The sequence below is a fragment of the Bubalus kerabau genome, chromosome 3 (assembly GCF_029407905.1).
Source record: "Bubalus kerabau isolate K-KA32 ecotype Philippines breed swamp buffalo chromosome 3, PCC_UOA_SB_1v2, whole genome shotgun sequence".
NCBI lineage: Eukaryota > Metazoa > Chordata > Mammalia > Artiodactyla > Bovidae > Bubalus > Bubalus kerabau.
This window is the reverse complement of record NC_073626.1, coordinates 22304702-22316989: the sequence shown is the minus strand read 5'-3', so window position 1 is coordinate 22316989 and position 12288 is coordinate 22304702. Positions and strand designations below refer to the sequence as shown.

General features: G+C 39.8%; 1 non-coding gene across 1 annotated transcript; it reads left to right on the top strand.

Moving 5' to 3' along the window:
* The first annotated feature begins 8620 nt into the window (after window positions 1–8620).
* On the top strand, window positions 8621–8693 carry TRNAF-GAA (transfer RNA phenylalanine (anticodon GAA)). The gene has a single exon. It is a non-coding gene; the product is annotated as a tRNA-Phe (tRNA).
* Window positions 8694–12288: the final 3595 nt, after the last annotated feature.

Below are 12288 nucleotides of genomic sequence, written 5' to 3'. Positions count from 1 at the left end.
TCTGTTCATGAGATTTCTCAGGCAATCATAACTGGAGTGGGTTGCCATTTCCTTCTCCATGTAAATGGTGATTTAAAAACTTCATTATTTCCCCTGCATTTATTAGTTGGCATACCACTGTAAAGAAAAAATTTCCTTCTTCCACATTTATTCATTTAAGTATCCAAGGATTGTAATCATTTATTGTCATTATTCATCTCAAAGTGCCCCTGATCTGACCAGTGAGAGGCCCTTCAGATTGGTTTCTGGATCCTTTTGAATTATCTTCATGATTTTTGAGCACTTATATTATAGTATGGAAAGGCATCTTCAGTGCAGTTCAGTTCAGTCGCTCAGTCGTGTCCGACTCTTTGCAACCCCATGAATTGCAGCACTCCAGGCCTCCCTGTCCATCACCAACTCCTGGAGTTCACTCAGACTCATGTCCATCGAGTCAGTGATGCCATCCAGCCATCTCATCCTCTGTCATCCCCTTTTCCTCCTGCCCCCAATCCCTCCCAGCATCAGAATCTTTTCCAATGAGTCAACTCTTCACATGAGGTGGCCAAAGTACTGGAGTTTCAGCTTTAGCGTCATTATTCCTTCCAAAGAAATCCCAGGGCTGATCTCCTTCAGAATGGACTGGTTGGATCTCCTTGCAGTCCAAGGGACTCTCAGGAGTCTTCTCCAACACCACAGTTCAAAAGCATCAATTCTTCGGCGTTCAGCTTTCTTCACAGTCCAACTCTCACATCCGTACATGACCACTGGAAAAACCATAGCCTTGACTAGACGGACCTTTGTTGGAAAAGTAATGTCTCTGCTTTTCAATACGCTATCTAGGTTGGTTATAACTTTTCTTCCAAGGAGTAAGCATCTTTTAATTTCATGGCTGCAGTCACCATCTGCATTGATTTTGAAGCCCAAAAAATAAAGGCATCTTAGGTACATCTTATACTATCTCTGGTCCAGTCCTAGAGTCTGTGAATCCTACTGGTAGCTCTGTTTCCTTTTAGTGGGGATCAATATTCAAAAATCAAGATATTGGGCTAGCATTACTTACTGATACTTAGGTATTAGCTTTCCTAGCCCTATTAGACAGATCTAGAGGGAAAATGACAGATACACATACATACTTGCATGCACACACACATATACATTTCCTATCCAGTGCCAACAGTTACTTGTTACTTACCTCCTTCACCCCATAGTGAAAGCCCTGAATTTCAACAATATATGTATTCATTTCCCCAATCACACAAAGGTAAATTCACACATACCAAATAAAAGTAAAATTCATACAAAATATCAGAATTGACATACCCTTAACACTACAAACAATAACCCTTCTGCATAGAGGTTATGATTTGTTTGCTTTTTTTTCTTGTCTTTACAATTGAGATAAAGTACTGTGTAAAACATTTACTTGGATGTGTTCTCTATTTTTCTCTTGAATGAGGTTATATTATCCTTTTGAAATACAGTTAGATTTTTTCTATTCATATTCAATTTTGGAGTATTTTCACATGCACTTAAGTAAATTTTATTTTATTTTTTGGAGTATGTAATGTATCCAAGAGCCCAAAGAATACAGAGAATATTCAAAAAGATTGCAGGAGAATGTTCTGTCCCAGGACTCACCCAAGTGATTGAATGAAAGTGCAATTCAGGCAATCTAATCTGATGGGAATCCAACTTTGAAGCAAGTTCCTCATAAGCTGACTGCAAATCAGAAACAGTGCCTTTCTTTCTATCATTAAGGTTTCTTTCTCCTGGAACAACCATGCCTGAGAGAGGATAAAGCTAAGAAGTTTAGAAATAGCAGAATTGAACTTAAGGTTGTTTTGTTTTGATAACTTGGTCTTCAGATGCAATGCTGGTCACTAGAAGGTATGAAAAGTCTTCTGAGAACTCATTGAGGACCTGAGGGTATGGCTCAGTTCTTAGCATGCATGAGACACTGGGTTCCATCCCCAGTACCCACATTTTCATATATTCTTCTTGCCCACGTACTCTAAGACCTCTTGCTTCCTGAAATATCTTTGTCACACTCAATCTTCTTGGCTATGGCATGTCTTTCTTAACCTTACAGAGGAAGGAATCGTGCCCATTCACTAAGGTTACCCATTGTTAGCTCTGTTATTGACCGAATCTCTCTAAGCATTCTCAGCAGTTGCCGCCACCAAAAAGTTATAAAAAGCAAGTAGCAGTTTTCCCAACCATCCAATTCCCACTTGTATGGAATCTGAAAGTATCAGCAAGTGGCGGTCTGTGTTGACCTAATGGATAGACCACCTGATTCCTTGTCAGAAAGTTAAGCACTCAAGTTCTTTTGTGGTTCTTTTATTCTAGCTCCTTCCTAACCCAGGTTGCAGGAGGCTGAAGAAGATTTCACTAAAATATTTCACTAGACTTCACTGCCAGTGGTTAACAACTTGATGCACTGGTGGTCACTTTTTCCATCAGAGACCCTCAAACTCTGGAGCTTACATAAAAGTTGTTTAACTACAAACAAATGATAAATGAGGAAAAGATAGCAGTCACCTCAGCAGAAATCTATAAAGGGAAATAGTGCTTTTCTGGGTATTCTAAGGGGCTTCCCCGGTGGCACTAGTGGTAAAGAACGCTTGCCAATGCAGGAGTCATAAGAGACACGGGTTTGATCCGATCCTCTGGAGGAAGGCATGGCTACCCGATTCCAGTATTCTTGCCTGGAGAAGCCCATAGACAGAGGAGCCTTGCCGGCTACAATCCATGGGGTTGCAAAGAGTCTGAAGAGACTTAGCACACACGGGTATTTTAGGGAAGTTTCCAGTCTGAAATGGCAAACGTTCTGAACTCCAGGGTCCAAGATCAATCCAGGGGAAAATTCATTTCTTTGCTTTCCACAGATAGATAATGAATTCTTGTACTCCCAATCCCAATACATCCATTTCAACCTCAATCTACTTACTCTCCAGGGACACCCTTCTTCCAAACTACTGAACAGTGCATATCTCCAGGTTAGAGCTGTTTGTACAGTTTCAGATTCTGGCCTCACAATGCCTAAGCAGAGATCCACAGGAGGATACACTTAAAAAAAATTTTTTTTTCAGCCACAAAAGGGAAAACCAGGCAAGAAATCTGTTAAATGTTCGGAAAGCAGTCTCTTTTTCCATCTACAGAAGCCAGGAAACCTGGAGATCTTCCATAATGCACCCTCTCCTTTTCTTAATCTCCAGAGGAAGCTATAACTGTCCATCAGTTGTCACAAGTCACCTGTACAGCCAATTTTGAGGTCATCCCCTTGGCCTGTGAAGGACTCCTCTATATTGCCTTTGTGCCTGTACAAGGAGTGAGGGGAGAGTGGTTTCCTCTGTAGGTATCACCCTTTGTTCTGTGACTGGCTTTCTGTAACCAAGGTCTTCAGTTCCTGTTCTGCTCTTCAGACTCCTTTGAGACTCCTTCTAGCATCATATAAGGAGTAGAGGAGCCTGTTGCAAATGTTAGGAAGAGTTTCTTCAGGAGAAAGATTTGGAAGTATGTGGAGCGAGCAACAGAAACTTTCTCATATTTTGCGTTTCAAGCAAAGCCTTAAGTAAGACGCTTCCTTGGATCTCAAAGCTGCAGCTGCCACCGCTCGACTGTCCCACAGCATCCAAGCGCGAAAACCGGGGCATCTGTGCAGCTTTCTAACTACCCATCCCAGCGGTTCCATGACTTTAAATGAAAACTCACCTCAAGTACGTCCCCAAGGCACTCCACTTGTCCATCCAACGATGCGAAGAGCTGCGAGGCACTCCCAAAGCCAAGATAGTCTTGGACTAGAGGAGCCAGATCCTTTTCTGCGACAAGCCTACATCCCTTGAGAGAACGCATCGCTCCTCTCATACCTGGACGAAGAGACGGAAAGATATGGAGCCTGGACCCCCAGACTCCCCTCAAATCCTAGTAATTTTGAGGATGCTTTTTCTCTGCCCACTTCCTTTCTGTCCCTTTTCTCCTTTTCTTCCTGCACTTCACCCCACCCCGCCTCTTCCTTCTGGGGTCAGCTGGGCTCCTCTCTTTTTTTTTCTCTCTCCTTCATTCTATGTGCTCCTCGATGGAATTTGCAGAGTAGTTTTGCACACTTATAGTCTCATTTCCACACATTTTAATCTCCATGTTGAGACACTCATGTGTAAATTTCCACATTGCATTCTAATTACTTTCCTTAAGTTTCCAGCTCAGCCTTTCCCCTGCATAAGCTGAGGCTTGGTCTGACTGGGGGCGAGGTGCACGGCTGGTGGTAGTGGGTAAAACCCTGGATTGGTAGAGGAATGCTGAGGGAGAAAGAATCTGTAAGAGAATCTAAAATATTTTTTAGAGGTAGCTGTCTAAAGACTTGTATCTGAATTTACACTCCCACCAAATTTTAGCTAAAGGCAAAAAGCTCAACTCTTTCTGAATCAGAGACTGATTTGAGAGCTTGTCCAGATATACACATTTTATTGCAGGCAGATTCTTTACCATTTGAGCTACCTGGGAAGCCCTACACATTTTATTAATTTTTATTAAAATTCACTTGGCAGGTGCCTCTCAGGTGCTGTCACTTCCTCATTCCAGAGATTATTATTTCTGAAATTCTGAAAGCCCCTGAAATTGTTTCTACTGTATTCAACAAAAGTAGTCCTATGTCCTGGCATTCTCCACTTTATATAAAAAGTTCCTCATGCTCTCAGATGGGTAGAAAACAATTCTTAGCCAGATACCAGTCTGCAGACCACAATTTGAAATTCAAATACTAATAAAGAGATAAGATGTACTGGAGGCAAAGAGGTATCCAAGGAGATCTTTTTTGTTCCTTCTCTTCTTTTTTTGTTATTTAAATTGAGGCTTAATTAATATAAACAAAAATGGATGAAATTTAATTATTCAGCCTCATGGGTTACATGCCATGTAACCAATAGCTCTGGCAAAGATAAATGATATTTCAACCCCCAGTAGCTTCCTTGTGACTCATCCCAATCAATACCACTCTCTAACTTCTATCACCATGGATTAGTTTTTTGTGTGTTTTGAAATAATATAAGTAGAATCATACAATATGTACTAATTTGAGTATGGATTTTTCATTCATTTTTTTAAAAGTTGGATACATCCATATTGTTGCTAGTATCAGTAGTTCTTTTTTCGTTGTTCGTAGTAATCCATTGTATGAATACTATGCATCAAAACTTTTAAATCCATTTTACTTTTGATGTATATTTAGACTGCTCCTAGTTTTGGTCTGAAATGTCTAATGTGGTCACTGGCATTCCTGTATATGTCTTTCAAGGAAAATACTCATGCATTTCTCTTGGGTATAAATGCAGTTGGGATTTTTTTTTATTGGGTGGGGGCATAGCTTATATGTACATTTAATTTTAGTCTGTATTTCCAAATAGTTTCCTAATGTGTGTGCACCAGTTTACACTCTCATCAGCAGTGTGAGAGTGACTATTCCAGTTGTTCCACATGCTCAGCAGCTCTTGATGTTATCAGTTCTCTTCAGTTCAGATCAGTCGCTCAGTTGTGTCCGACTCTTTGCGACCCCATGAATTGAAGCACGGCAGGCCTCCCTGTCCATCACCGGCTTCCGGAGTTCACTCAGACTCACGTCCATCGAGTCAGTGATGCCATCCAGCCATCTCATCCTCTGTTGTCCCCTTCTCCTCCTGCCCCCAATCCCTCCCAGCATCAGAGTCTTTTCCAATGAGTCAACTCATCGCATGAGGTGGCCAAAGAACTGGAATTTCAGCTTTAGCATCATTCCTTCCAAAGAAATCCCAGGGCTGATCTCCTTCAGAATGGACTGGTTGCATCTCCTTGCAGTCCAAGGGACTCTCAAGAGTATTCTCCAAAACCACAGTTCAAAAGCATCAACTCTTCGGCACTCAGCCTTCTTCACAGTCCAACTCTCACATCCATACATGACCACAGGAAAAACCATAGACTTGACTAGATGAACCTTTTTTGGCAAAGTAATGTCTCTGCTTTTCAATATGCTATCCAGGTTGGTAATAACTTTTCTTCCAAGAAGTAAGCATCTTTTAATTTCATGGCTGCAGTCACCATCTGCAGTGATTTTGGAGCCCAGAAAAATAAAGTCTGACACTGTTTCCACTGTTTCCCTATCTATTTCCCATGAAGTGATGGGACCAGATGCCATGATCTTTGTTTTCTGAATGTTGAGCTTTAAGCCAACTTTTTCACTATCTTCTTTCACTTTCATCAAGAGGCTTTTTAGTTCCTCTTCACTTTCTGCCATAAGGGTGGTGTCATCTGCATATCTGAGGTTATTGATATTTCTCCCGGCAATCTTGATTCCAGCTTGTGCTTCTTGCAGCCCAGCGTTTCTCATGATGTACTCTGCATAGAAGTTAAATAAGCAGGGTGACAGTATACAGCCTTGATGTACTCCTTTTCCTATTTGGAACCAGTCTGTTGTTCCATGTCCAGTTCTAACTGTTGCTTCCTGACCTGCATACAGGTTTCTCAAGAGGCAGGTCAGGTGGTCTGGTATTCCCATCTCTTTCAGAATTTTCCACAGTTTATTGTAATCCACACAGTCAAAGGCTTTGGCATAGTCAACAAAGCAGAAATAGATGTTTTTCTGGAACTCTCTTGCTTTTTCCATGATCCAGCAGATGTTGGCAATTTGATCTCTGGTTCCTCTGCCTTTTCTAAAACCAGCTTGAACATCTGGAAGTTCATGGTTCACATATTGCTGAAGCCTGGCTTGAAGAATTTTGAGCATTACTTTACTAGTGTGTGAGATGAGTGCAATTGTGTGGTAGTTTGAGCATTCTTTGGCATTGCCTTTCTTTGGGATTGGAATGAAAACGGACCTTTTCCAGTCCTGTGGCCACTGCTGAGTTTTCCAAATTTGCTGGCATATTGAGTGCAGCACTTTTATAGCATAATCTTTCAGGATTTGAAATAGCTCCACTGGAATTCTATCACTTCCACTAGCTTTGTCCATAGTGATGCTTTCTAAGGCCCACCTGACTTCACATTCCAGGACGTCTGGCTCTAGGTGAGTGATCACACCATCATGATTATCTTGGTCATGAAGATCTTTTTTGTACAGTCCTTCTGTGTATTATTGCCACCTCTTCTTAATATCTCCTGCTTCTGTTAGGTCCATACCATTTCTGGGCTTTATCGAGCCCATCTTTGCATGAAATGTTCCCTTGGTATCTCTAATTTTCTTGAACAGATCTCTAATCTTTCCCATTCTGTTGTTTTCCTCTATTTCTTTGCATTGATTGCTAAGGAAGGCTTTCTTATCTCTTCTTGCTATTCTTTGGAACTCTGCATTCAGATGCTTATATCTTAGGTAATTTATTTCAGTGAAGAGAAGTATTATTTCATTCGGTTTTTAAATTTACATTTCCCTCAGGGCATATTATGTTAGGCACCTTTTAAATTGCTTATTGGCTATTTTGGGTATCCTCTTTTTGTGACCTGCTGTTAATTTGTTCTTAATGAGATTTGTCTTTTTCTTAGTGTTTTGTAAAAGTTCTTCACAGATAATGTCTTTCCTTAAACATAAGCATTGAAATACCTTCTCTCAGACTGTAGTTCATCTTTTCTTAAGGAGGAGAGGAGCTGAAAATTTTTATAAGAATAGGGAAGAGAAAAGGAGAGAGGTTGAAGTCAGGGGAAAAGTTCCACTCGGAAATCTTTCCTGGTCGTTGCAGAAAAAATGCCTCCAGGTAGTTGGGGTTCCTGCTGGGGCGGGAACCTTAGAAAGAACTGATGGGATGAAATGTCTTAAGAGCAGAAACGGTATTATTTGGTTTGCTATCCTTCCATTTCTCCCAGGGTCGCAGCTTAAGAGGATATAATTTAAAGGTTTAAGAAATAGTGGGATTTGAGACAATGGCTTTTGTATCCGGCCAACTATCCAATCTTTGAAGACTTCCTCTGAAATATGATTACTATTTCAAAAAAGATCCTCAGGATCTTTCTGTTATGAGAGGTGTCGTTCAGGAGTGGTGTATCCTTTCTTTATGAGAGGCCTGGAAACCATACACATGCATCTTCTTTTCTCGTTTAAAAAACACGTTTTGCTTGCTCACACGGAAATAAACACATTATCCGACGGATTGCCTTTAAAAGTGATTCCGGTTTCTATTCTCTGGTCCCCGCACTAACTGGCCACGTGTCAGCATAAGGAAAGCCAGGAAAAGAGAGCAAATAAAAGAGAAGAATTGGCTCCTTCCGAATTTCTTCCATCCGAAGCAACAAGTCGGTCTCCACATTAACGTGCCCACTCTTTTAGCCTTGTCATTAAAGAGCAAGACAGAAAAAGAACTGAAAGATGAGTCGATAATTTCATTCTGAATTCCCTCAGTTTTCTGAGCAGTCTTTGAATTAGTGGAGTAGCCGAAAGAGATCAAGCAGAAATACATGAAGCTTTTTGTTTTTAATCTTTTTCTCTCCCTTTACTTCCCTCCTTTTCTATCAACCCATCCACTGTCTCCTAAAATTGGATCCTATTTTTAGACATGGATTTCAGGGGAGCCAGTATAAATGGGCGCGAATGAATGGGCGATATCGAACGAGGTAAATTTAGCCCTCACGACTGAAAACTCTGCTATTTTGGGGAAACAGCTAAGTACCTTCTCCGCAAGCGGCCGAAATAGCTCAGTTGGGAGAGCGTTAGACTGAAGATCTAAAGGTCCCTGGTTCGATCCCGGGTTTCGGCAAATTGGTTTTACTTTCGTGTAATTACAAACCTGTTATAATGAACCCGTTAGATATGTCTGTATCTGACAACGGTGTTTACGGCTTTTCGCAAATGCAATCAAAGAGTGTGTGTGTGTGTATGTGTGTGTGTGTGTGTGTTTCGCTCCCTCAAATGCAATCAAAGAGTGTGTGTGTGTGTGTGTGTGTGTGTGTGTTTCGCTCCCTCAAATGCAATCAAAGAGTGTGTGTGTGTGTGTTTCGCTCCCTCAAATGCAATCAAAGAGTGTGTGTGTGTGTGTGTGTGTGTGTGTGTGTGTGTGTGTGTGTGTTTCGCTCCCTTTTGGTTGCTATTCCATTGAGGTATTTTATTTAAAGTTTTAAAACCCAGGAAATTATTTTCCTAGGAGCTAAGAAATTACAATATGCTACAACCTCTTGCACTTACAATTCATTTCTGCTTTGATGTGTGTGTGTCTAGGAGACAGGCCTACTAAAAGGCCTGGCAAAAGAATTAAACAATTTTGCTGAAAGGACATGACTCAGTTATGTGACTCCTGAAGGAATCCAAGAAGGAACAAAAAAACATCTTGAAAGCAAGATGTATGCCTGGGGATGGAAAACCATCAACAGACTGTTCTATCTTTGGCACCTGGGAGGCACATAAAGATTAACTGGGTCTGTCCTTGAGGCAGAAAAACAGGGATACAAAAATGTTAACTGCACAGGATTATCATTGAAGGCCACTTGGCCTGCTATGATCATATAAAGATGTACAAGCAAGTCTCAAAAAGTATAATAAAGCAGGCTTGAGGTCAGTTTGGGCACCTTCACCTCCTGGTGGTGTTGGTCCCCTGATCCCCACTGTAACTTTCTTGAGTGTTTCTCATTCTTTCGTCGCCTCGTGCTTTCAGGAACCTGTGCTGTCGAGCTGGACTGACATGTGTGTGATCTTTTTAATCACAAAAATTGGTGGGGGTGGGGGGGAAGCTGTAGAAAAAGAACTACTACACTGTATAAATGTATATATGTGGAAGTGGTATACACAAGAAAAATTTTCCAATCAGAAAATGAGTTTTCATCTTGAGTCCACCCCCTTTTTAAACTGTTGGAATAGGAGCTTTGGTGAACATTCTCAAACTTTTAAACAATTACAAGACCATCGCAAGTTTTGTTTTTGACAAGACATTCCTTCAATCTTGCACCTCTATTTAGAATTTACACATCTTATTTCTATTTTATTATCTAGGAAAGAATGAAAATAAGCACTTCTTTAAGAATTATTCTGTTGAACTTTCACAAAGGGACCAAGAATACTGAAAAATGAAAGCAAATGGACAGTAAAGTCATCAAGACTCAGATACAAATACATTTTTTCCTTTTTATTTCAACTTTTTTCCCTTGAAGCTCTTTGTTATCTTTTATGTCATTTTGAATTATTTTCTTCTTTTTGAATTTCTGTTTCAGTTTCACAGTGTCTGTTTTCTACTAACAATTCTTGGACATTACATCAGAAGAAAATAATCAACAATATTTCAACATCAGAACTGCATCAAGTTGCAAATTGAAAATTGTTACAAACTTAGAAGCAATAGGGGGCCATATAGGGACATTCACTATACAGGAACTTGGTGTTAGAAACTATCCATTAGCTACCTATCCCTCCTCAGTTCAGAAGCTTGCATTTTATCTCATAAAGAAACATGTGATTGGACAAACAGCATCATTGAGTATTTTAGTGCCTAATTCAGTAATGATCCCTTTATATTCTATTGAAGTGAGAGGTCTTGGGTAATTCACAAAACATAATTAGTTTTCCATTCAGTATCTTAAAAATAAGGCTAATAGTGTCTATGTCAAAAAGACTACTATAACTATCAAAGGAAATCATGCAAGTAAATGCTTTGTGTCATGTCCACACATATGGTTCTGGGGTTCTCCCAGAACACCACCTAAACATGCAATATCTTCTTGTAGCTATGGCTGTCCAATAGCAATATAATAAAGCCATAAATGAGTCACTTTTATAACTTTTAATTTTGTAGTAGTCTCATTAAAAATAAAAATAGACGATCTTAGTTTAAGAAGACTATATAAATGGCTTGGTATATCAAACATCACTTAAATAAATAGTCAATAAAAATTATTAGTGATATGGGTTAAATTTTAAATATCATATTAAGTCTTTGAGGTCTGGTATATATTTTATACTTACAGCACATCTCATCTTTTCAAGTGTTTAATACTCAAAGTGGCTAGTGGCTACCATTTTGGACAGTGCAGCATTAAACCTGTATGTCATTGATTTTCAGATTTTCTGAATTGAGTATATATGGCATGAGTGTGTTCTGTCTCTCAATTTACAAGTTTAATTCCTCATAAGAATTATGTATTAAATGAATCCATAGTCTAGATTTTTTTTTTTTTTTGAATTGAAGTATAGATGATTTGGAGAAGGCAATGGCACCCCACTCCAGTACTCTTGCCTGGAAAATCCCATGGATGGAGGAGCCTAGTAGGCTGCAGTCCATGGGGTCGCTAAGAGTCAGACACGACTGAGCGACTTCACTTTCACTTTTCACTTTCATGCATTGGAGAAGGAAATGGCAACCCACTCCAGTGTTCTTGCCTGGAGAATCCCAGGGATGGGGGAACCTGGTGGGCTGCCGTCTATGGGGTCGCACAGAGTCAGACACGACTGAAGTGACTTAGCAGCATAGATGATTTACAATATTATATTAGTTTCAGGTGTACAAAACAGTTACTCAACATTAATTTTTAAAATTCCAAACTTGTTCATGGGGCAAAAAGAAAAAAAAGTATACCTTATTATTATGAATCCCTGAGAATCCAATAGACATGCAGTTTTCTCCAGGTGCAACACATTATGACCCAGAAGTGTTTCTGCAAACCTTCTTAATATTGGAAAGAATCATATTTTATAGCACCAGTCACAGTAATCCTCCTTAGCAGTTCACGAGCTAAAAAATACTGAAGGTACAAGTCTGTCAGGCAAATTATATTCTTCCAATTTCAAGAGGAACTCAAAATTATTTTGTGAATATTGGCAAAAGTTCATTAATGGGCAAACCAGAAGGAGAAGGTATTAACCACTAGAAATCTACTGTCAGAAAATATGTTTTCTTGTGGTCTTGTGTAGTTCAAAAAACACAGTTTTAATCATAGTAGATCCCAGTATTCAAGAAATGTCCAGGAACAAGCTTATTTTCCTACGAATATCACTAATGAGTACACTTTTCTGTCTTTATCCACCATCCACATCCATGTGTCTACTGATTACTCACAAATCCAAGGCTGGGGGTAATTGAGTTTGCCATGTAATGTTCTCTCAAGTGTGCACCACATAGATCTTGAGTTTAACAAGAGCAAAGTTTGCTCATCTTCTCCATTTCCAATCTTTCTCCCATTTCCAAAAGAATTTTTAAAACATTTTCTGCAGTTTTTTCCATTTGTAGTGATATGGCTTTTCTCGCCTTCCTAAATAACTGAATGACTGAGCAAACACACACATATTTTTTCTTTATCCCTAATGTCTTGTGGCTGTTTGTCTTTGGTCTCACTCTCATAGTCTAACACTCCTCTCCATTGCTAAAGCTG